Source organism: Monodelphis domestica, chromosome 3 (assembly GCF_027887165.1).
Source record: "Monodelphis domestica isolate mMonDom1 chromosome 3, mMonDom1.pri, whole genome shotgun sequence".
NCBI lineage: Eukaryota > Metazoa > Chordata > Mammalia > Didelphimorphia > Didelphidae > Monodelphis > Monodelphis domestica.
In genome coordinates, this window is record NC_077229.1 from 334,894,966 (window position 1) to 334,922,343 (window position 27,378).

At 35.8% G+C, this 27,378-nt stretch overlaps 1 protein-coding gene across 2 annotated transcripts in view; it reads right to left on the reverse strand.

Moving 5' to 3' along the window:
* Window positions 1-27,378, reverse strand: part of ZNF704 (zinc finger protein 704) — a 374,748-nt gene that overhangs the window by 204,461 nt on the left and 142,909 nt on the right. The gene's annotated exons all lie outside the window — the stretch shown is intronic.

The window sequence follows — 27,378 nt, forward strand, 5'->3', positions numbered from 1 at the left end:
CACACCAGTTGCATTCATGAGGAAACAATCTTCCTGCCCACCCGGCACTATTTTTAGAACGATCTTTTGGCGCAAAAACTCATACTTCTGGGCTTTCCGCCATAATCAGACAAAAAAGAGACAAGAAAAACTGGTTTTCTTCCAGTGCTGAACCCAAACAACAAAAGTTAAACGTGGCCTTCCCCATTGATGCCATTCTGTGTCAAATATCATTCTTTCTTCAAAAGCAGCTGAAGCTGAATGATACTCTCAAGTTTCTTTATTCAATCTGAGTTTTTAGGACCTGTCTAGCTCTTGAAGAGCCATCTCAGAAAGAAATGAAGCAAATTTATATGAAAAAGAGAGTATATTTCAAATTAGTGTCAACCATTCTGTGGGATGATGGCTGCCCCAAACATAGAGTGAATGCTGAAGAAAAAAAAAAAATCTTAAAATGGGAACTATACAGGTCAATCATTTGGTCCTTTCAGTCACTAATTTCAATATTTTATTCTTTTAGTCAATAAACATTAAGTATATATTATATGCCAGACATGGTGATACCAAAAATTAAAAAAGATAGTCCCTGCCCTCAAGAAGCTCTCAGTCTAATGGGGGAAACAATACACAACCACTTATGCACAAACAAGGTATATACAAGATAACATGGAGATAATTGATAAAGGGAAGGCACTAGAATAAAAAGGGATTAAGAGATTTCTTATAGAAGTGGGATTTTAGCTGGGACCTGAAGGAAGCCAGAAGACAGATATGAGAAGGGAGAGCATTATGTTGGGGAAATCCAGTGAAAACTCCTAGTCAGGAGATGGAGTGTCTTCTGTGAGAAATAACAAGGAAATCAGTGTTATTGTAATATAGAATTGGGAGCAAGGAGTGTTGTAAATTGTAAGAAAGATGGAAATATGGGAAAGAGGTAGATTATGAATGTCTTGGAACACCAAATTGGATTTGGGAATCCTCTGGAGTTTACTGAGTAGGGGGAATGAAGGTAACAAAGAAAGAACCACATTTTAGGAAGATCACTGAAAATTGAGTGGAAGATGGACTAGAGTGGTGACAAGCTTGTGATAGGAAGACCAACCAGAAGACCAATGTAATAGTCCAGGCTTGAGGTGATGAGGATCTGAGGATGTTGATAGCATCAGAGCAGAAAATTTAATCACTATAGGTTTAACTATAGTGACTAACAACATGGTGTCATAAAAAACTAAAGAGAGTCACATCCCTCCCTTCATTCCAATGTGGGGTCCAGACAGTAAGCAGAAAGATGACTGATGTTCTTGCTAGCAGTGCCTTGAGGAAAGTTAGTCCATACTAGTTAGGGCCAAGATGGTAACTTAGCAAAAATTCCTCTTAGTAGGGTTCCTGGGAAATTTATTATAGAAGTTGGAAGGTAGGTCCCAAAGTAAGGAAAGAAAGGAAGGCAGGACTCTTTGTGGTGGCCAAAAATTGGAAAACGAGGGGATGCCCATCAATTGGGGAATGGCTGAACAAATTGTGGTATATGTTGGTGATGGAATACTATTGTGCAAAAAGGAATAATAAAGTGGAGGAATTCCATGGAGACTGGAATGACCTCCAGGAAGTGATACAGAGCGAGAGGAGCAGAACCAGGAGAACATTGTACACAGAGACTAATACACTGTGGTATAATCAAATGTAATGGACTTCTCCATTAGTGGCGGTGTAATGTCCCTGAACAATCTGCAGGGATCTAGGAGAAAAAACACTATTCATAAGCAGAGGACAAACTGTGGGAGTAGAAACACCGAGGAAAAGCAACTGCCTGAGCACAGCAGTTGAGGGGACAGGTTAGAGGAGAGACTCTAAACAAACACTCTAATGCAAATATTAACAACATGGCAATGGGTTCAAATCAAGAACACATGTGATACCCAGTGGAATCACGTGTCGGCTACGGGGGGTGGGAGGAAGAAAAGAAAATGATCTTTGTCTTCAATGAATAATGCATGGAAATGATCAAATAAAATATTATAAAATAAAAAAAAAGAAAGGCAGGAAAAGGTGTATCATATTAAAAGCCAATATACAACCATGATGGAGAAAGGTTATCAAGCTAATTCAAGGTATGACACACTTTACTCAATGGAGAAGAAATAGATGACTTGTAAATAGTTCATTTTTCAGAAACTTCAGTGGAGTAACTTGGCTGTCAGAAGAGCCTCTCTTTAATGACAATATTTTCTTGGTGTGAGTGAAGGAATCCCATGACTACTGAAGAATTAAAATTACAAATAAATAAAAATGTCAGGCAAAAGATACATGGCAAGCAGGCTGAACTATATTACTAATAATGACTTTTGTTAAGAGTTAAAAATAAAGAATTTATTTAGGACATGGGTCAACAGCAGAGGAGGTAGGCCAGTTATAGCAGGAAGGAGAGATGAATGATAGATGGCTCACTCAAGTAGTAGGGTATATTCTTTCAGACAAGAAAAGACTAAATCAAGGCATATTTGACAACCTGATATAAGGCCCTAGGGGTAAGAAGATAAAAGTGAAATAGTTTTTGCATTCAAGGAGCTTATATTCTTTAAATGGATACAACATTTTTATAGACATATTTAGGAATGGTGAAACAGGTGGACACTTGGAAGGGTAGCAGGTATGGTCATATGGAGAAATTTCTTAATTAGGGAACATAGAGGCAGGATACCTGTGAATAATAATGAGATCAAAGGTATGACCATTCTGATGCATGGCTGACCTTCAGTGAAAGTACAGAAGATACTATTACAGATCTAGAGTTAGTAGGGACCATGGAGTAATCTAGTCCAACACTTCATATATTAATTAGGAAACGGAAGCTCATAAAGGTAAAATGACTTTTCAATACTAAACAGAACTATCAGAGATAATAACAATAACAAGAATTACAATAGTTGATAATAATAGCTAGGATTCATATAGCATTTTAAGGTTTGCATAATTTTGTAAAGTTTGCTTTACAAATATCTGCTCATTTGATCCTCACAACAATCCTGGGAGTTAGGCACTATGGTTATTCAGGTTTTAGAGATAAAGGAATTGAGGAAAACACAGGTTGCCTGGGATTACCAAGATAATAAGTGTCTGAGATGAGTTTGAACTTAAGACTTCCTAATTCCAGATCCATCACTTTATCCATTGAACCACTGTCCACTGTTTTAGACAGATTTTAACTCAAGTGCTTTAACTTTTAAGACAGTACTCTTTTAACTCTCTCCTGCTGATGGAGTAGAAAGCAAGGATATGAGAGTACATCTATCGATGATGTATAAGCTAAAGTCCCAAGTATAAAGTTAGGAAGATGGGGAAAGCTTCCTAGAGTATTGAGTAAATCTCAATCGGTACAAAAACATGGACAAGATTCATTCACCATGAGAAAATGTGAGGGGTTTGCAATATGTTCCAGTGAAGGAAATACTTGCAAGGATCCATATCATAAATAGTAAGTCTAATAAATCCACCTCCTTAAGTATGCTTTATAATTTCCCAAAATGGGTCCCAGGGCCCATGTGTTATAGGAGACAAATATTTGTAACCGAAAAGTGTCTTTCTATGCAATGATATTTGAGTTTTCAGAAATCAAAGGTCATACTTTCCACTCAGCTATAGAGCAGGTTTTCTTCTGGCTCCATGCCTCTTTCTATATACATACTAGAGCCTAGGTGAGTATGGTTTGACATCATAAGCAAACCTTCTGCCTGATCTCCCTTTTCACTCCCTTCCAAACATCCCCTAGGATGTCAGAAATTGTAACAATTAAGCTTCAACTTCTACATGGAAAGCACGATGTTCTTAGGAACTATAAATAAGATATGAGTTCTACCTTCACTTATGACTATTCCTATCCATGTACTTAAGCTACCATATGATATAGTCCAGTGATGGTGAACCTTTTAGAGACTGAGTGCCCAACTTGAACCTTCATGCTACATGTGAGCCACCCCCTTACCCCAGACAGGGGAGGGAAGAAGCACTCCCATTGGGCTGCTTGGCAGAGAGATGGGTGAAATGAAAAATGTCCTCAGGAGAGGGGGAGAGGAGCAGCCCCCTCCAGTACACATGCCATAGGTTCACCAACATGTATATAGTCTATCCCTAAAAAAATATGGAAATATTGATCTTAAAGGAAGGACTAAGGTGGATTGATGATGACAACCACCTAGGAAACTATGCCCTTCACTTCTCTGAGTCAGTGCACAAAGAAGTCTTGGAGACTATGTTGTATGAAAAACATTAACTATTTTTATAGATTGAGTTAAAGTCTGAGGATTAAACAAGGTGGTCCTGACACTAAGGGAAACTAGCTCTTCAACTCACAGAATCTAAATTTCCTCACAGGAAAGTCTTCTGTTCTTCAATTCTACTCTACCAGCTCCCTGTTCTAGCTATTCCCACAAAAACTCTCACTGCTCTACCTGCCTATAACCCTCAATCATTGATTTGGTTATCTTTCATAGAAGTTGTCTCCAATCTGCTAAAAGTGGACTAAAATTCACTAAGTCCAATCAAAGTGGATCTGAATCTGAGGTAAAATCTCAGAACCCACAGATAAGATTTTCTAGGCAAAACCTTTTGGGCAAGTTGTTAAAATGTAGCAGGTAAAGTTATATCTTCTTAGAATGTATTTCAGTTTGTCAGGAACCTCTGAATTTCTACAAAACAGGTTAGGTAGCCAACAAGAGCTCCTCCTTCCTCTCCTCAGCCTGGGTCAGGAAGAAATGTCAGTTGTACTTTCAAAACTCTTCCTCCTCTGCCCCCTGCATTCCAGAATGCTTTCTCCAGAGTTCCTAGGATGTACCCATGCTAGCACCTTAAAGACAACCTTCACCTTCTATTAAAACTTACTCTTTTCTCTATAACTCTACTATTACAATCCTGTCATACATATTTCCCTACACACCTAATTGTGCTATATCAATTCCTCAGTTTTGGGTGCCAGGTGGAAATGATACCAGCAAAAGTAATTTTTGAACATAACAAAAGCCTCTGTTTACTGACAGATAAATTGATGCACTTCATCTAACTTCCACTAGCAACATAGACTTAGAGCTAGAAACAATATATATGATTAAATCAATGTAAATAGAAAGAACAACCACTAAACAATGGAAGATGAATGTTACAAAATTATAAAAAACACATTTGACCCCAAAGAAGTGTTATGAGAAGACACTTTCCCCAATTCCTATGCAGATGTGGGAACATTATATTTAAGACTAGATTTTTAGTGTATTAATCATTTTTGCTTATTTTTTCATTTCTTCCTCTTTAATTTATTCATTATAAGAGTGTAAGAAAAAAAAAGGAAGGGAGAGAGAGGAATGCAGGGGGAAATCTAGGTTGCATAAAACAAAATACATCAATTAATTGAAAAAAAATGGATAACTATGATGTTCCACATTAGCCACTCAATCTTTAACTGGCATACTAATATGATTTGATTATTGTTTTCTGCACTTACTGTAGTTTAAGTCAACTAACATCTTTTAAATGCCACCTTATAATAGGTACTTGTACTAAGCACTGGAAATAAAATAGAAAAAAAGGAAACAGTTCCTACACTCTTAAAGTGTACGTTTTACTGTGGAGGATACCACTTATACATAAAAATACATAATAAATCTAGGTCCATTATCACTTTAAAAAAAAATCTACCTTCCGTCTTGGAGTCAATACTAGGTATTGGCTCCAAGGTAGAAGAGTGGTAAGGGCTAGGCAATGGGGGTTAACTGACTTGTCCAGGGTCACACAGCTAGGAAGTGGCTGAGGCCAGATTTGAACCTAGGACCTCCCGTCTTTAGGCCTGAATCTCAATCCACTGAGCAACCCAGCTGCCCCCATTATCACTTTTAAAAAGGATTGCTCATAAATTATTTTATCACAAATTGAGACACAGAAAGAGTCTTATAGCCCATCTATGATACTGATCTAACTGCTGAGAATATAAAGAAAACCAAAAAACAATCCCTGCTATCAAAGAGTTCAGAGACTATCTCCAATTAATAAATGGTCAAAGAATATGAACAGATAGTTTTCAGAGGAAGAAATCAGTTATCAATAATCATATGAAAAATGTTCTTAATTGCTAAGAATTGGAGAAATGCAAATTAAAACAATTCTGAGGGGCTAAATCACAGTTAGACTGGCTAACATTATGAAAAAGGAAAATGACAAATATTGGAGGTGATATAGGAAAACAAGTACACAATTTCACTGTTGGTAGAGTTGTGAATTTATCCAGTCTTTCTAGGAAAAAAATTTGGAACCATGCTCAAAGAGCTATAAAACTGCATGCTGAAGTAACATAGGTATAACTAAGGTGGATGGATGTTGTTATCCACTCTAGGGATCTGGATTCAATACTTAATGGGCTGGTTATAAGCATCACAGTCCCCATTAGTGAAGTAAGACAGATTGAGCCTTAGCACACTAGGGTCAGAGTGCAAACCAGTCTTTCAAAACTTCTTGGTATAACAGTAACTCATGTATTGATTAACAAAGGGTAAGGAGGGAGGATTTAGAAACGAGGATGCCCTAATTTCTAAATTCGAATACTTCCCTCTACACCCATCACAAGATGGACTCTTTGAGATCTTGAAGTTCCCTATCACTCTCTGCTTCTGGTTAAGTATCCCAAACCCTTTCTATTCTATCTTACACTAAAATCCTCCTTTGTTGATTTATCTGGTTGTTAACAGTTTCTCCAAGTTGACTAAGGATGAACTCAAATTGACTGAGTTCACCCCAGACTGGACCTGGCCTGAGGTGAACACCTCAGCCCACACACCAACAGACTTTAGATAAAACTTCCTCTCAGTCAGGGTTGATAGAATAGAGAGATCTTCTCTAAATGGGTTTCTTCCATGGAAAAGGTATCTCCAAAGGAAATTGAAAGGTTTTCCTTCCCTCACAAACAGGTTTGAGTAGAAAGGCTCAGCATAGAGCAGGCTCTTCCTCTTCAGCTTCAGGACAGGAAGAGATAGTTCTAACTTCCAAACTCTTCCTCCTCTGCCCCTTGCATTCCAGAATCCTCTCTTCAGAGTTCCTAGCATGTCCCCATGCTAGTCCCTTAAAGACAACCTTCAACTTCTCTTAAACTCACTCATTTCTATAATTCTAATTCTAATCCTACAATACTCTTGACCCAGCATTAACACTACTAGATCTGCTGTAAAAAAAGGGAAAGGACATATGAAAATATTTATAGAAATTCTTTTTGTGTTGGCAAAGAATTGGAAACTGAAGGAATGTTCATCAATTGAGGAATGGCAGTGCAAGTTATGGTATATGAATGTGACAGAATATGTGTGCTATAAGAAGTGATAAGAGTTTTAGAAAAACCTAGGAAGACCTATCTAAACTGATGCAAAGTGAAGTGAGCAGAACCAAGAGGACATTGTACACAGTAACAGCAACATTGTAAGGAAAATCAACTGTAAAAGACTTAGGAACTCATATGGACACAATCTACCATAGCTCCAAAGGTCTGATGATATAAAATACAGTCCATTTCAAATAGAGGACCGATCGACTCAGAGTGCAGACTGAAGCACACTTTTTCCTCTTTATTTTTCTTGTTGTTGTCATTATTCCTTTCCTAGAACATGGTTAATATGTAAATGTGTTTTGCATGACTGCATATGCATAATGATATTATATTTCTTGGCTTTTCAATAGGTAGAGAAAGTGGGGGAGGAGGGAGAGAATGTAGAACTAAAAGTAAAAATAAAATGTAAATCAAAAAAAGCTGAGAGAAAACTTGTAAATAACTACATACAAACTAGATACAGAAAGGTGAAGCCAGAGAAAATCTTGGAGAGGAAGCATAAAGGGGCACTGGGGATGGCTTTTTCCAGAAGGTAGGATATTAGCTGAGACTTGGAGGAAGTCAGGAAAGCCAGGGGACAGAGATGAGGAAGAGAGAATTCCAGGAATGTGAGGCACAATCAGTGATAAGGCATAGAGCCAGGAGATAAAGGGTCTGGTGGGATCAAATTGCAGACTGCATGGAAGAAAATAAGGAGGTAAGACTTGAAAGGTAGGAAGCCAGGTTATGAAGAGCTTTAAAAAGCCAAAGCATCTGAAATTAGATGCTAGAGGTACTGAGGAACCACTAGAATTTATAAACAAGGGGAATGCTGTATGGTGTGACTTACTTTTTAGGAAGATTGCTTTGACAGATGAGTGGAGGTTGGATTGGAGTTGGGAGAATTTGAGGCAGGAAGACTAATCAGAAGGCAATTTATTACAGTAGTTGGAAAATGAGATGATGAGGACCTGCACCAAGCTGTGGTAGTATCAGGGAAGAGACGGGAGCCATATATGAGACAAGTTATGAAGGCAGTAGAATTAATAAGACTTACTGGATTAGATATTGGGGGGGGGGAGTAAGAAATAGAAATTGTGAGCCTAGGAGACCAGAAGGATGGTAATGCCCTGAGGAAAGTTGAGAAGAAGGGAAAATCTGAACAGAAAGATAATGAGTTTGGTTTTAGACACATTAGGTTTAAAATTTCATAATTTGACCTGAACAGATTTACATGGACTAATACAAAGTGAAATGAACAGAATGAGAAGAATATCATTCACAATAACAACAATATTGTATGATAATCACCTGGAAAAGACTTAGCTGTTCTCAACAATGCAATGATCTAAGATATTCCAAAGGATTTATGATGAAAAATTTCATTCACTTCTAGAAAAAGAACTGATAGTTTTATTGAAAAGTGAACTATGCTTTTTTTACATTCTCTTACATTCTCTATTCTTTTTTTGTCTGCATTTTCTATTGCAACATATTTAATATGGAAATATTTTGAATTAATGTACACATATAATCTATATCAAATTATTTGCATTCTAAAGGAGGAAAAAGGGAGGTAGAGAATTTGGAACTCAAAAATAAGTTTTTTAAATGTTAAAAATTTGTATTTGTATGTAATTGAGAAAAAATAAAAATTAAACATAAAAATTAATATCTCTCACCCACAGAGACTCTTTCTCTTTACATTCCTGGAATTTAAGGGAAGCTTTAAGGAGTGTGGAGGCATTGTAGAATAAGTCAGAAACTGAGGTTTTGATTGAAATGTAAGTTCTCTACTTTGAATAAATGTTAACTCTTTCTTGGTTCATGGAAAAGAGAAAAGTTTGTGTAAATTAGAAATACTCATTTTATTAGAAAAACTAATGGAATATTTAAGAGTTTTATAAATTAAAGTGAAATAGAATAATTTTTTGAATTGATGTATTTTGAAATTAAAATTTAGCTATAAATGATATGAGACTCCTACCCATTTTTATAATTGATTATAATGTGAATTTTTGAGAACTGTTTTACTTCTTGCCCACAAAAAAACATAAGTTTATTTTAAAAAGCAGCTTGAAATGTACATATTTATCAGAAAAATTCTTTGTTACTTCTTTGAATAATATACCAGAATTTAATTTAATTTAAAACTCTTACTTTCTAGCTTAGTACCAACTCTGGGACAGAAGGGAAAGTTTAAGGAAACAGGATTAAGTGATTTTCCCAGGAACATATAGCTAGGAAGGGTCTGACGTCAAATTTGAATCCAGGTCCTCCTAACTTCAGGCCTGGCTGGATCGAGATCTATTGAGCCAACTAGTTACCTCACTTAATTGTTATTTGAAAGGATCAAGTTTTTTTTTTTAATGTTAAAGATTTTTATAATTGCTAAAAGCATTTTAAAGGACAAAAAGGTTTGAAGGATAATTTTTGGCTTTGCTTAAATGAGAAAGTTATATGAAACTTCATGCTTTTATCATATTAGGAACTATAGTGACAAAAAAAATTACACTTTTGATTTAGAAGTATATATAGAGTGGTAGCTAGGTATCTCAATGCATAAAGAGCCAGGCCTGGAGATGGAAAGTCCTGAGCTGAAATATGACCTCAGACATTTCCTAGCTGTGTGACCCTGGGAAAGTCACAACCACAATTGCCTTACTCTTACCACTCACTTCTGCCTTGGAACCAATATTCAATATTGATTCTAAGATGGAAGGTAAAGGTTTTTTAAAATGTATACAAAGAAACGTCATAGAGAGCGGTAAACTAAAAGCAATCAGAACTATATTCTGAGATAATTTTGAATTAAAATAAAATGAGCTTTGACACAAAGTGATTGGGGTAGATTAAAACCTAGTATCAGATGCCACTTTTAAAATAGTAGGCTCCATAATACTAAGTAATTGAAACTATAAGTTAAGATACCATGTGATACCATTTAGAAAACACATTCAGGTGTAATTGAATTTATTCTGGACTCATTTTAAGTTAAAATGTCTCTGTCCTAAAAGGATGCTCATAATAAGTCAGAATTTATTTCATATTTTGGCATTAAAACAGTGTTGAGAAATTTCATAATCTGAAAATGTGTTAATTGTATGATCTTAAAACAAGCTACCTCATTCTAATACATGGAACTACAGCATGTTTCCTAGACTAATCTCAATAAGTTATTTATAAGGTATTGAGAAAATACTTGATATCTTTATATTCTCATGAATATTTTCAAATATATTCTCTTTATTTTTTGTTAAATATTTAAAAATGTATGGCATGAACATGCTGCTTATGAGGAAGTTAAGGTCTCTTTTCCCTTTTAAGTATAATCAATATTGTCGTACTTTAGGCATTCAAACAAGAACTAGTAATAATTGTAGTTTATTCTGTGTTATTTTAGAGAGGAAAAAATAATATCTAAAATGCATTATTTTGAGGTATCTTAAAATATCTTTGAACCTATTTTTATTTTCAGTTAACCAATTTGAACTATGGATAAAAATAATGCCTAATATGAAATTGACAACTCATTATGTTAGACATTGTTAAAATCATAAATTCTTTCAAAATCTGGATTCTTCTGGGCTATAGATTAAACTGTTATGCATTCAATTGTTGAAAGAATTCTCTATATATTTTGAAACTTCATTTGGAAATGTGATAGATAGTCATGTTTTTACTATGCTTTTCATAAAGTAAGAATATCTTTAAAATATCCTCATCTGTGAAAAGCAGTCTTAAGATCTTACCAGTCCTGCTAATCATTTAAGCGGGTAATTTAAGAAAGGTGATTTAACTTAGTTCAAAACTAAAAGTAACAAAGGAGAGCGATTATTATTACACCACACTGCCTCAAGAGTTCTGAAGCCTTAACTGCTTAGCCTTTCACAAATAAAGTTAGGGATGCTTCTGTTCACCCACCTTAGCAATATATATGTTGGCTATTATAGTTTGATTTTTTTAACACTGTTCTGCTTTAGATGTGATCTTGAGTGTTTCCCTACATCTTTCAAATTGAGAATCACTGTATTAACTTTCTTTGTTTCATTTAAAAATCCTCAATGATTCCACCTGAGGAATAAGGGGGAAAGTCCTGTCGGAATTTGACCTGGCTCTTTAGAGTCACTATTTCTTTGTTAAATATAATACTATTTTAAAAATTACTTATTTCATTTGGGTTATAATGATTTCAGAAATCTCTTCAATGTTTTATCCAACAAGACATTTAAGACTTGCTCATGTGAAAGGGTTTTTTTTTTTTAATCTTAACTTAATCAATCAAGTACTTGGAGTGCTCCACCCTTTTAACTTAATCAGTCAGAAAGTTGAGAAACCTTTTGATAGAAGTCCACACTTTTTCCTTTTCTGTAAAATGAGAGAATCAGACTCTTCCCAGTTCTAGATCTAGGTTCCTATGATAGGAGGATTTTTCTATTCTAAATCTTAAGGTCCTCCCCACCTCCCAACCTCATCCCTTTCTTCCTTTTGAGAAACAGAAGCAAACAAAGGTTTGTAGAAGAGGTCTGAAATACTAAAAAGACTATCTATTTCACATTAACTAGGTTATGGCTTTATTTTTATCATAATAATGTAAGATGGTAAAATTCAAGAATATTTCTAAGCACTTTAAACTGCTCACTCTTCGGTTGTTTGGTCAATTGACTACAGGTTCTGAATTAAAAATATTCTAATTCAACATGATACTTCTCTAAAAACACTGTAACAGTCCCTACAGAGGTATCAGAAGCTGTTATTTAATATTACACATTTTAAATTCTCATAAGTACCATGTTTTAATCTAACAAGTGGGGCTCCATCTTAGACCTTTTGCCTCAGTCTCTTCATTTGTAAAATGAAATGGTTAGAGTAAATGGTTTCTGAGGTCCTTGCCAATTCTAAGGCTGTGAGACTCTTATTGACTGTCTCTTCTCTCAGTTTGTGGGCAAGTCTAAATGGCATGAATATCCCAGGAGGGAACTACCCCTTTCAGTGCTTCTAGCATCTGTCCACTGACAGAGATGTTCCACAGCCCAATCTTCCGCATTGCATATCAGAGCCTTTCAAACCAATATCTGGTTATTATACATAATGTATGTATAATATACATAATGTATACATATACATAAAACCCCACCCTCCACAATAGGAAATTATAGCTTGAAGTAAACTGCAGGTAAGCTAAATGAACTCTTTAGGGGGTACTTTTAATGGAACTCTTGGGCCAAGACAACCCTTTTCTATGAATATCAACTATCATTTAAAATTAAATGTATAATTATTAGGATAAGCAAATAAAATAGCCCAAAGGCTCTTCTTGTTTCCTCAGACTCTGAAGATATCCCTAACAGTGCATTTCACATACAAGGAGGGAATCTGCTAATTAATTCCAAGCTGACTGAGCATTTGGCCATAAGCTAGTTTACACAACAGAAGTCACTAAAGAACTAAAGATGGCACCATGTGTTCATCCCCTGTCCAAATCATCAAAGGACATATTATTGAAACTAGTAGCGTGAAAACTTTCAAACAATTATATTCACAACACAAATCTAGCTAATTTAAACTTAAAAGACTCATCACTCCTGAGAGTCAATGAGATTGTCTTCAGTCAGGGAAAATAAACAGAACTGAGCTTGAAACTAAGAAGTTATGAAGAATATTTCGGCATATATAACTGCTAGGTAGGGAACAGGGGCTGGACTTATGATTGACTTGGAGTACTTCAAGGTGAGGAAACTCTTTCGACCATTGCAGGTCAGCATCTTTTCTACAACTTAAGCATCTTAGAGAGTTGCCTCCAGAGCACTGAAAAGTTAAGTGATTTAGCAAGTGATTTGCAGTATACAAAAATGGCAGGATTGAACTCAAGTTTTCTTAGCTTCAAGGCTGGCTCTCTATACAATGTGCCATACTTTTTTCTCTGCTAGAGAAGTATATGAGAGGACATAATGAGAAAGATGAAGGGGCTGGGAAAAGAAAAAGCAATTTTGCGTATTCAGATTTGTGTCACTATCTATAGACAGCATTTAAAAGCCACTCAAAGATTAGAATGCCAATTTCATTCTGATATCCACTCTGCATACTACCTTGTTTTATGTTAACTATGTCTATACTTTTTTACTCCCTAAGAAAAAATCCCCAGGTCCAGATGGATTCACAAATGAATTCTATCCAACATTCAAAGAACAACTAATCCCAATATTATACAAACAATTTGAAAGAAAAAGCAAAGAAGGAGTTCTACCAAATTCATTCTACGACACAAATATAGTACTGATCCCAAAGTCAGGTAGGTCAAAAACAGAGAAAGAAAACTATAGACCAATCTCCTTAATGAATATAGATGCAAAAATCTTAAATAGGATACTAGCAAAAAGACTCCAGCAAGTCATCACAAGGGATATTCACTATGACCAGGTAGGATTCATACCAGGAATGCAAGGACAGTTGAATATTAGGAAAACCATTCACATAATTGATCATATTAACAAACAAACTGAAAAAAAGCCACATGATTATCTCAATAGATGCAGAAAAAGCCTTTGACAAAATACAATACCCATTCCTATTGAAAGCACTAGAAAGTATAGGAATAGAAGGGCCTTTCCTGAAAATAATAAACAGTATATATCTAAAACCATCAGCAAATATCATCTGAAATGGGGATAAACTAGAAGCCTTCCCAATAAGATCAGGAGTGAAATAAGGATGCCCATTATCACCTTTATTATTTAACATTGCAATAGAAACACTAGCAGTAGCAATTAGAGAAGAAAAAGAAATTGAAGGTAGTAAAATTGGCAATGAGGAGACCAAGCTATCACTCTTTGGGGATGATATGATGGTCCACTTAAAGAATCCCAGAGAATCAACCAAAAAGCTAGTCGAAATAATCAACAACTTTAGCAAAGTTGCAGGAATCAAAACAAACCCACACAAGTCATCAGCATTTCTATATATATCCAACCCATTTCAGCAGCAAGAATTAGAAATTGAAATTCCATTTAAAATCACCCTAGACAAATAAAATACTTAGGAATCTATCTGACGAGACAAACACAAAAACTGTATGAACACAACTACAAAACACTCTCCACACAATTAAAACTAGATGTAAACAATTGGAAAAACATTGATTGCTCATGGGTAGGTCTAGCTAACACAATAAAAATGACAATCCTGCCCAAATTAATTTACTTATTTATTGCCATACACATTGAACTACCAAAAAACTTTTTTACTGAATTAGAAAAAAACATAACAAAGTTCATTTGGAAGAACAAAAGATCAAGGATATTCAGGGAAATCATGAAAAAAAAAATGCCAGGGAAGGAGGACCTGCAGTCCCAGATCTCAAACTGTCTATAAAGCAGTGGTCATTAAAACAATTTGGTACTAGCTAAGAGACAGAAAGGAGGATCAGTGGAATAGACTTGGGGTAAATGACCTCAGCAAGACAGTTTATGATAAGCCCAAAGATCCTAGTTTTTGGGACCAAAAGAGTGGGACCACTCTGATAAAAACTGCTGGGAAAATTGAAAGACAGTATGGGAGAGATTAGGTTTGGATCAACATCTCACACCCTACACCAAGATAAACTTAGAATGGGTGAATGACCTGAATACAAAGAAGGAAACTATAAGGAAATTAGGTGAACACAGAATAGTATACTTGTCAGATCTTTGGGAAAGGAAAGACTTTAAAACCAAGCAAGAGCTAGAAAAAAACATGAAATGTAAAATCAATAATTTTGATTACATCAAATTTAAAAGGTTTTGTACAAACAAAACCAATGTAACCAAAATTAGAAGGGAAGTAACAAATTGGGAAATAATCTTCATAATAAAAACCTCTGACAAAAGTCTAATTACTCAAATTTACAAAGAGCTAAATCAATTGCACAAAAGTTCAAGCCATTCTCCAATTGATCAATGGGCAAGGGACATGAATAGGCACTTTTCAGTTAAAGAAATCAAAACTATTAATAAACACTTGAAAAAGTGTTCTAAATCTCTCATAATCAGAGAGATACAAATCAAAACAACTGTGAGGTATCACCTCACACCTAGCAGATTGGCAGCAAAGGAAAGTAATGAATGCTGGAGGAGATGTGGCAAAGTAGGGACACTAATTCATTGCTGGTGGAGTTGTGAATTGATCCAACCATTCTGGAGGGCAATTTGGAACTATTCCCAAAGGGCGATAAAAGACTGTCTGCCCTTTGATCCAGCCATAGCACTGCTGGGCTTGTACCCCAAAGAAATAATAAGGAAAAAGACTTGTACAAGAATATTCATAGCTGCACTCTTTGTGGTGGCAAAAAATTGGAAAATGAGGGGATGCCCTTCAATTGGGGAAAGCCTAAAAAAATTGTGGTATATGTTGGTGATGGAATATCATTGTGCTCCAAGGAATAATAAAGTGGAGGAATTCCTGGGAACTGGAACAATCTCTAGGAATTTATGCAGAGTGAGAGGAGCAGAACCAGGAAAACATTGTACACAGAGAGTACACTGTGTGTACACTGTGGTACAATCGAATGTAATAGACTTCTCCATTAGTGGCAATGCAGCAATCCTGAACAACTTGGAGGAATCTACGAGAAAAACCATTATCTACATTCAGAGGAAACACTGTGGGAGTAAAAACACCAAAGGAAAACAACTGCTTGAATACATGGGTCGAAGGGATATGGTTGGGGGTGTAGACTCTAAATGAACATCCTAGTGCAAACATCAGCAACATGGAAATAAGTTCTGATCAAGGGCACATGTAATACCCAATGAAATTGTGCATCAGCTGCATGAAGGATGGGTGGAGGGGAGGGTGGAAAATAATGTGATTATTGTAACCAAGGAATAATGTTCTAAATTGACTAAATAAACTATCTCAAATGGGAAAAATAAAAGAAAATACCTATAGAAAATATATGAGACTTTTTCTAGGTTTCTTCAATGTATAGAACCAGAACCAGTGATTAGTAATTTCATGGTGGTGGTTTTGGGCTCAATCCACAGGAAAACTTTCTTTGAAATTTGTTGTTGTTAGCTGTGTTTCAGTAGTGTCCAAATTTTTGTGTCCCATTTTGGGATTTTCTTGGGAAAAATACTAGGGTGGTTTCCACTTCCTTCTCCATCCCATTTTTTTAGATGTGAAAACTAGGGTAAATAGGCTTAAGTGACTTGCTCAGTCACACCACCATTAAATGTCTGAGACTGGATTTGAATGCATGAAAAGTAGTCTTCCTGACTCCAGGCCTGGCATTCTATCTACTGTTCCATCTAGATATGAAATAGTTGTCCAATTTTAGAAGGGATTTGATCATGTGGTAGTGAGCATGCCATCACTGTAAATGTTAAAGTAGATACTTTATAAATATCTTTAATGAACAAACAATTTATAATCTCTCATCATACTTTTAATTTTTTCTTATATTATAAATATTCATGTATATGTCTTATCTTCCTTATAAGACTATAAGGGCTAAGACCATGTTTAATTCTTCCTGTACTGTATAGTAACTGATATAATGCCTCACATATTATTCACACTCAATAATTGTTTTTCTTTAATTTTAATTTTTTATTGACTCATTGAGCATATTTTTTCCATGGTTCCATGATTCATGTTCTTTCCTACCTCTCTTCCCAGTGCTGATGAGCAATTCCATTGGATTATATATGTATCATTGTTCAAAATCTATTTCCATGTTATTCGTATTTGCAGTAAAATGATCTTTTAACATCAAAAACCTAATCATGTTACCATCGAACCACATGATCAATCATTTGTTTTTCTTCTGCATTTCTGTTTCCACAGTTCTTTCTCTGGATGTAGATAGTGTTCTTTCTCATAAGTCCCTCAGAATTGTCCTGGATCATTGCATTGCTCCTAGTAGAAAAGTCCATTACATTTGATTGTGCCACAGTGTATCAGTCTTTGTGTACAATGTTCTCCTGGTTCTGCTCCTTTCACTCTGCATCAATTCCTGGAGGTTGTTCCAATTCACATGGAATTCCTACAGTTCATCATCCATTCAGCACAATAGCACGCCATCACCATCAGATATCACAATTTGTTCAGCCATTTCCCAATTGATAGATACCCCTTCATATTCCAGTTTTCTGCCACTACAAAGGTCATGGGTACAAATATTTTTGTAAAAGTCTTTTTCCCCATGAGCTCTTTGGGGTACAAACCCAGAAGTGGTATGCCTGGGTCAAAGGGAAAGCAGACTTTTAAAGCCCTTTGGGTATAATTCCAAATTACCTTCCAGAATGGTTGGATCAATTCACAACTCCACCAACAAGGTATTAGTGTCCCAATTTTGCCACATTCCCTCCAACATTTATCACTCTCTTTTGTTGCCATATTGGCCAGTCTGCTAGATGTGAGGTGTTAACTCAGAGTTGTTTTGATTTGCATTTCTCTAATAATGAGAGATTTAGAATACTTTTTCATGTGTGTATTGATAGTTTTGATTTCTTTATCTGAAAACTGCCTATTCATGTTCCTTGCCCATTTATCAATTGGGGAATGGTTTAATTTTTTTTTTGTACAATTGATTTAGCTCCTTATAAATTTGAGAAATTAGACATTTGTCAGAGGTTTTTTAAAATAAACATTTTCCCTGTGGAAGAGGCATGAAGGAAGAGAAAATTTCATGCATGCAAAACAAAGCACCTCAGCTGTCAATCAAGGTGAACATTCCAAATAGAATGTTCCCAGGAAAGTCAGTTGGAGAGTCAAGCCAGGCTGAAGGGGGAAGAAGCTCTGAACTAATCCCCTGTTAGCTTCTGTCCTAGACTGAAGGACCCTTGGGGGGAGGGGGGGGCTTCTGGAGCTAAGGCTGAGAAGAAATTAACTTTTGTTAGTGGTCTAGAATGTGAAGAACTGATCGTATATTTGGGATTTGAGTTTGAAGGAAGAAGAAAGAAGATTAAACAGTTGTCCTCCCATCTCCCTGATAGATTCTTGTGTCACAGTTGTGACAGGACTGACATTTTCCAAAATCCTCCTAACCCTCCTTATAGACTAGGGACAACCCTATTCCTCACCTCAATTTCCATCCTTGTCCTGTTTTTCCCAATAAACCTCCTTATCTGAGAAAGAGGAAAAAAGTATCTTCTCTAAATCTCACAGTTCACCTTTTAGTTACATAGAAAGGTGGCTGACTAACAGGGGGGGAGGGGAAGGGAGGCAGGAGGGCGTGGGTGGAAAACTGGGAGGTGAAGGGTGGATGGTAGGAAATATCTTGATCTATTAGCCATCAGTAGTTGTCAATAGGCAACCCAAGAGTATTCACTCTAGTAGCATCTCTCTATCTCTCAGAAGTATCTCTCTCTCCATTACAATTAGGCACCTTCAGGTTTCCCCTAGTATCTCTCTAGTCAGCCAGAGTATCTCATTCATTACAATTAGAAATATCTCCTAAGTATCCTATTTCTAATACATTCCCCAATTTGTTGCTTCCCTTCTAATTTTGATTGCATTGGCTTTGTTTGTACAAAAGCGTTTCAATTTAATGTAATCAAAATTATTCATTTTACACTTTGTAATATTCTCTATCTCTTGCTTGGTCTCAAATTCTTTCTTTTCCCATAGATCTGACAGGTACTATTCTATGCTCACCTAATTTACTTATGATTTTCCTCTTTATATTTAAGTCAATAATTATTTGTTGAATTAATGAATAAATGCTATAGAGAGTATTTTTGCAGTGGATGAGAGGTTAGATGACCCCTAAGGTTTCTTTCAAATATCATATTTTTCTATGATCTTAGCAAAGAAGATTTAATGAGCTTCTAAAGTGTTCAATATTTCCCAACCATGATTTCATGTGACTTGTACTTATTATCAAGCAATGAACACAAAATAGTCTTGGAAACTGTTATAAGAAAATGAACAAATTAATAGTAAACTAAAATTTCAGAAAGAAGTCAATTTTACCAAAGTAAAGGGTTATTTTTTTTTATTAAATAAATGTGAAATGGGAGTGGGTAGAATGCATGTCAAATACTAAGATAACTGTAAATATTTGAACTTATGAAAAAACTTCATTCAGAAGTTTAGATTTTGAGGTCTAGCTTACTTCTACTACATGGTACACATTATTTCATTCAAAGATCTGCTTCTGGGAGAGCATCCAAGGAAAAGCAACAATTTCAAACACCTTTTTCAGAAATATTGCCAGGCTGTCCGCTTCCTTGCCTTACTTTTCTCTTAACGTGTGTGTGCATACAGATGGACTACTGTACACCCTCTCCTACTCCCTTTAAATAGTTTCTCAGTACTTCGGTTAAGCATTTAGACATTCCTATTGGTAAAAAAAAATAGACTAAGAAATCAATAGTATAGACATTTGCATTATTTTGGAGGTATAAGAACTACTGATTTCATAATGTGGTCCTTTCAGATAATACTTCTGTCTAGATCTGGATTTTGAACACAAGTCCTTGGACTCCAGAGCCTTTCCACTCTTTCCACTGCATGATGAAATAATTTTAAAAAGAAGTAAATAATAACAAAAAAGATTTGCTAAAGCATGAGTCTGTCCAATCATTATACATTTCAAATAAAAAATGTGAATGTGACTTTGTTGATTTTCCTTTTTTGTCTTTATTAAGTACTTGATCTGGAATTATTTTACTCCAGTGATGTACCTTCTCACAAAGTATGCTATTTGTTTAAAATCTACATCTGGTGCTTAATTCCTATATAACTTTGGGCAACTCATTTAACCTCCTTGGATCTCAGTTTCCTGATGTATAAAAGAAGAAAGATATTCTAGGGACAACTAGGTCGTGTAGTGGTCAGATTGCTAGGTCTACATTTGGGAGGATCTGGATTCAAATCAGACCCATCCTAGTACCTGGGCAAGTCACTATGGAAAATTAATACTGAATTAGGATGAATTGGGAAAAAAAAATTTTCATTTTAGCATGCCCAACCCCAATTCTCCCCTTAACCCCTCTCCAAAAAAAAAACATCTGATTTTAAGCTGAGACTAGTTTCTGCCCCAGCTATGAAACTGTGTTAGGTTCTCCCTTGTTTTGTGGGGATCTTGGAGGGATAAAAGAATTAGGGCAGGGCCAAGTAGTCACTTGATCTACTTGAAAGATTAAATCAATAGAGTCTAGCTCTGAGCAGCCATGTGGCAGGGTTAGTTAGTGTCCTCTTGAGTCCTATCTCTTCCTATGATGTAGTAATCAGGAAAGAATAGGGGTCTCTAAGTCCATCTACTCCATATTCTTTCTTTCTTTTTTTTTCAAACTGATTTTACCACTTTTGTAGATAATTTACCAATAAGAGATGTCTTTGAAGATCCAGGAGAGTGTGATAGAGGCTGGCACTAGAGAAAAAGTGCGAGATTGAAGAGTTCATGAAATTGATCACCTCAATGGGGGAGGGGCCCCAAGAGTGAATTTCCTGAGAAGACTCTGGCTGGAGAGCACTGAGGGTCTCTCCATCTTGAGACATCGAAGAGAGAGGATAGATAAAGACTTTCTCCTGAGGGTTACCCATTTCTCCTGCTGGTGACTGAAAATCTTTCCCCCCCCAACACTTCCCAATTGAAGGGAATTCTGAAGAGAAACCTGAGTAGACTTTACCTCAGCTCCTGTTTCCCAGGGGTGAGTCAACCTGACTTTCTCTCAGGGGGCTCAGGCTGCCAAGGCCTGAGTTCCCCCCAAACTCATGGAGGGAGGAAAAGAGTTTAGATAGAGACAGGGATCCCTTTTCCCTACTTTCCTTTTCCCATTCTTCCCTGCCCGTTATTCCTTTTGTATTATCTGATTGAGTTCACATTAAAGTTATCTGTTCCCCAAGCTAAGTGTGAGTGAACAGATCAAGGAGAGACCTTTTGGGTCTCGAGTAGTGGAGGGGGGACAAGAGGGACAAGAGCGAATTGAGGAGAGCAGCATTGGCTAAGGAGGGAAGGCAGAAGGGGGAAAGTCTTCAAACCCCTTCTCTTCTCTCTGAGCCAACCTGTTACATTTGCTGTCTCCCCTGTACCCTGCTTTGCGGGAAAGGGGGGTTCTCCTCTCTTTCTCCTTTCTCTCTATACCTCGGGGTCCAAGCCTCCCCTCGGGGTCTCTCTCCCTTCTCTTTTTTTATTTTTTTAAAACAGGAGGGACTGATTGATGAGATCACAAGGGGTATATATAAGACATGTGCCAAAGTTCCAACATTCTGTATTGTTGTGCTGTTCTCATTTTGTTCAGGGCAATTTTGCCCTGCTCTACATCCTTGGCATCTATTGAAATTATGGAGGGAGTCAACAGACTAGTTTAGGTTTTCTGGATTAATAAACTAACTTAAAAAATTAAGAAATACTGCCTCTTGAGAATTCAACCATTACGTCACTTAAGTAGCTCTTTTTACTAGCTCTTGACCTTCTGCCTTAGAGTTGTTACTAGGACAGAAAGGGCTTTAAAAATAAAAGGACATACTAGATGGTCTTTGAAATCTCTACCAACTCTAGATCAATGACCCTTTGATCTTGCTTTGTATAGACCTGTGCACATATTTTATCCCCTTTATAGAATGAAAACTTCTTGAAGAGAAGAACTATTTTGATTTAAACTTTATATCCTGAGCAGTAAGGACAATATCTTCCAGAAGAAATTCTTTAAAAAAAAAGGCAATGTTTAAAACACTTGATGATGCTCTTAAGCAATTCAGAAGCATCTATTTAAAGATAACTGATATGCTCATTAAAAACAGTTCGTATACCTTAATTAAATTGGACCTCCTAAGGACACTTACCACGGAATGCTGTTACTTTAATTTGAGTAATTGTACCTACTTGAAAGTAACACATCTGCCACTTTAAAATATTCTATCATTCAGACTTTGTACCTCTTTGGAGTGATTTTTTTTTCAGAATTAGGAGAGAGAAGTAAAGTTTTTTCTGCATAGATACTCAGTATCAAAATAAAATCTTAAAAATAGTGAAGCTACAAATAAACATTGTTAAAGTAAGACCCTTTACTGAAAATCTAGAAGGCTTTTTATAAAGGAGAATTTAATCAGACTTTGAATCAAACTAAAGTAAAAATGGAAGTTTTACTATGCTAAATTTGAAAAGAGGAAATGGTTGAAGTATATCAGGAAATAGAATTGCAAAGGAGGAAAAGGTATCACTGGGCTGTGATCTATAAAAATAAAGGAAATATCTATACCAATAGATCTCAGTTTCACTTAATATCAGTGTAGAAGTATAACCAGCTCAGTGTTGCTCTGTAAACAAGAAATATCAAATTCCAGCAGCAGCAAAATTAGATAGTAAGACTACAATGACTGGGCAACAACTCTCATTTCATGTAACATCTTTATTATTATAAATGCCTCAAGAAAGGATAAAATGAATATGACTTAAAATTAGAGAAGATCCTAGCCTGAGCCTAGATTATATAGAGGTGAAATTGAATGACTGATATAAAGAAAAAAGAAATGTAATAAGGCAACAATAAAATGAGATCCAACTACCACAATGCAAATCAGGGAACAAAAATAAAATCAAGCATTCTCCAAAGTTCCTGGTAATATTTTAATGCTTTTTCACAAAATCACTGAAACAGAATGCTACCAGAAAGGATCTACTGAAGTGATTTCATTTAATTTCCTCCTTTTACAGATGAGAGAACTGAGCACTGAAAAGGTACTCAAAAGTGATTTTCCCAAGGTCTCATAACTAGTTAGTGACAGGTAGGACTAGGACTCAGGACTAGATTTCCAGTTCAGTGTTCCTTCCAGTATAAATGTTATGCTGTTTTTCAATCAATATCCAATTCTTGGGATCTTTTTTGGGGTTTTCTTAGCAAAGATGCTGGTATAGTTTGCCATTTCTTTCTCTAGTTCATTCTATAGATGAGAAAACTGAGGCAAACAGTTAAATGACTTGCCATAGTCACACAGCTAGTGTCTGAGGCCAGATTTGAATTCACAAAGAGAATTCTTGATCCCAAGCCCTACACACTGTTCACTGAGCCACCCACCTAGCTGCCTTTATTTCTATATGCCCTAATTTCTGTAAAGCTGTCTAGCACATAAATGCACTGTAGACTTTAAAACATTATGTAAATGCTAGATATTTATTATTTGTCTCAATCTGTAGAATGAAAAAGTATATTCTCTAATGAAGGTCTCTTTCAGCTTGAAGATTGTTCTATCTACAATTTGGAAAAGGGGAGATGTCAGTAAAGTCTCCATGGGGAAAGGGCAGGAAAGATGACTTCTAGAAAGGAATGATAATTTTATAATGGAAGTGTCGTGCTCCCCAACTTGAAGAATATTCAAATGTTTTGTTAACTGGTTCTGGTCTGAAAACCATATGATAAGGTGATTGGTGACTGGCTACAAAGCCAAAATTGCAGTATATTCCAAAAATACTAGTCTATCAGATCCTAACTCTCTCATTGGTCTTATTCCTGACTGGCTGTTGTTTGGGTGAAAGACACAAGGATATAAGCAAGGAGTTCTCAAGCTTTCCCCACCCAAAGCCAGTATTTGGCTTGTGTATATGAATCTCTTCTTGATTTCCTTGTATTTGTTTTTTCCTTATTTTAGGTGGAGACTGAAAATAACTATGATCTCATGAGCTTTGAAAGTGAAGGTGAACCACCAGAGCAAGAGGAGCAAGGGTCCATGTTGGTATTGCTAGAAGCAGATGGTAAGGAATACAGTTCTAAAGGAATTATTTGGCTTAACCCAGAAGCAGCAGAGATGCAGACTCATCTACCTATTGCCATGCCATATTTTGGAAGTGAACTTGCTGGGGTGAATGCTCTGTAGAAACTGCCTTAAGACTAAGCTCAGTCTCCCCAAGGACAGAGATGGTAAAGGGAACATGTGTCCCCAGGTGTTATGAGAAAATATTTGTATTCTCTTCTTGTTTCACAATAAGCATCTTTCTAAAAGCTAATTGATATGAACTGGTTAAATGATACTAGCACACTAATAACAGTTAATAATGGGAGAAAAAAACCAAGAATGAGGTTTGAGACAAATAAGAACTAGAGAACCTTATGGGAAGTAAACTAGATAATTTTGATCACACTAAATTTAAAAGGTTTTGCACAAACAAATCTAATGCAGCTAACATTAGAAGGAAGGGAAAAACTGGGGGGAAATTCTACAGCAACTTTCTCTGATAAAGGCCTCATTTCTGAAATGAAAACTGAGTCAAATCTAAGAGAAAATGTGTCATCCTTAATTAATATATAGCCAAAGGATATGAAATAGCAGTTTTCAGAAGAACAGATCAAAGGTATCTATAGTATTATGAAAATGCTCTAGATTATTCTTGATTAGAGAAAGGCAAATTAAAAACTCTGAGGTACCACCTCACCTCTCAGACTGGCTAATATGACAGAAAAATAAAATCACAAATGCTAGAGGGGATATGGGACACTAATGCACTATTAGTGGAGTTGTGAACTGATCCAGTCATTCTGGAGAGCAATTTGGAACTATGTGCAAAGGGTTCTACAATTGTGCATATCCTTTGATCTAGCAATGTAACTACTAAATCTGTATCCCAGAGAGATTTTAAAAAGGAAAAGGACCAAATGTACAAAAAGTATTCATAGCAGCTCTTTTTGTGATGGCAAAGAATTGAAATTAAGGGGATGCTCATCAATTGGGGAATGACCAAACAAGTTATAGTATATGATTGTGATGAAATATTATTGTGCTATAAGAAATGACAAACAGGGACAGCTAAATGGCTCAGTGAATTGAGAGCTAGGCCTAGAGATGGGTGGTCTTGGGTGCAAATCTGATCTCAGAGACTTCCTAGCTGTGTGGCCCTGGGCAAGTCACTTAATCTCCATTGCCTAGCCCTTACCACTCTTCTGCCCTAGAAACAATACACAGTATTGATTCTAAGATAGAAAGTAATTTTTGTTTTTTTAAAGAAAGAAATAATGAGTAAGATGTTTTCAGAAAAATCTAGAAAGACTAATATGAACTAATGCAAAAAAAAATTTATGTGTGAGTTGGATTTAAGTGAACTACTGAAGAATCTGTGATATCAGTGCTTACAGTCTGAGCATTTTATAGTTCTTCCATCTCAAATATTATATCTAAGAAAGAGAAAGGACTAAATATTTATTATGTGCCAGAAACTGTGCTAAATATTTTACAAATATTATCTCATTTGATCCTTACAACAACCCTGGGAAGTAGGTGCTATTATTATACCCATTTCATAGTTGAGGAAACTGAGGCAGGTGAAATTAAGTGACTTGTTCAGAGTCACTCAGCTAGTCTATGTCTGAGGTTGATCTGAACTTCTGGTCCTCGTGTCTCTAGGCCCAACATTCTACTCAGTGAACCACCTAACTTCCTATAAGTCTTTGGGATTAAAGTTGAGGAAAATTTTATACAGATTTGTCAAAGCAAAATGAAAAAGTGCAGCAAATAATCCAAAAGTATCCTCATATGGAAAGGGTCATATTTAGAGGGGAAAGGAACAGATTATATAACTCTTGTAAATAAGTTGAAGCACATTCAATTAAGTTTAAGGTCAGGCCGACAATGATAAACTTCTACTTCTTGGAAGAAGAGAGGAAGGACCCAGGTGCTAGATTCTTTTTCCAGAAAGAATTTCCCAAGAAAGACTCAGTAGGAAAAGACAAAAGTGCAATAGTACCTAAATAATAAGAAATATGAATGACTAGTCCATTTGATTCTAAATAGAACTTGTCCTTTTTTTAAAAAGCTCCAAGTCTTGTAAAAAAAAAAATTAAAGAATTAAAAAATAATTCTATACCTTGTGATTCTCAGATAGAAAATGTAAAAACATAAAACAGGAGGTTACAAATTAGCTAGAGATGAATTAAATAGACTGTCATTCAAAAATAGTCCAAAGAACATATCAAGATGAGTGAGTGATTAGTTCTATTTTAACAGCTATATCCTATCTAAAGTTTTTATTTCTGCAAAGTATCAGCCAATACTTATCAGGACATGCAGAATATTATTTTTTTTAAACCCGTAACTTCTTAGTCATTTTACAAATTGCTCTATACACTAAGCCATCTAGCTGTCCCCCATTCCCTCTTTAAATGGGCAAGGACCATTAAGAAGCAAAAACCCTGATATATAAGATAATTTAGTCCTTTCTTCAATGTGTTTAGAATGACTTAGTACCAAATCTTTTTGTATCCCCAGTGCTTACTGACCCATGGTAGGCACTTTAATGAATAGGTATTGACTGACTGGCTGGCTTTGATGATTTTCTTTTTGACTCCTACTTTCTATCTTAGTAAAAAAATCTAAGACAGAGGATGGGGCTAGGCAAACAAGGGTAAATGTCACACAAGGTTACACGGCTAGGAAGTGTCTGAGGCCAGCTCTGAACCCAGGTATTCCCGACTCCAGGTCTGATGCATTACTCACTGTGCTGCCTTGCTGCCCAGGGTTTGATCATTATTTTTAAAATTAATTTATTTAGAATATTTTTCCATGGTTCCATGATTCATGATTTCCCCCTCCCCCTTCCCTCTTGCCTCCTGGAGCTAACAATCAATTCCACTGGGTTATACATGTATCATTGTTCAAAACCTATTTCCATATTATTCATATTTGCAATAGAGTGATTTTTTCACAAGAAAACCCCAATCATATCCCCATCGAAACATGTGATTGATTGTATGTTTTTCTTCTGCATTTCTATTCCAACAGTGGGTAAGATCATTCTTAAGGTTTAGTTTTCTTAAGACTGAAATAAGAAATAAATAAATAAGAAGAAATAAATGAAACAGAAAAAGTAATGATTCTTTAAACTATGAAAGCTGTTGAGTAAAACTAGCCCATTAAAATTCCACATTTTATCTCTCTGAAGCAACTGTATCTTCCTTAGGAAAAAGGAAAAAGGTTTTATCTCTTTCTCTAAAACAAGAAAGAAGATGATCAACTTATACCTTGTAGCTCCCTCAATGGAACCAAATATTTTGTGGTTGTTCAGTTGTTGCAGTTTTATCCAACTCTTTTTCTTGGGTTTTCTTGGCAAAGATATTGGAGTGAGTGGTCTGCCATTTCCTTCTCCAACTCAT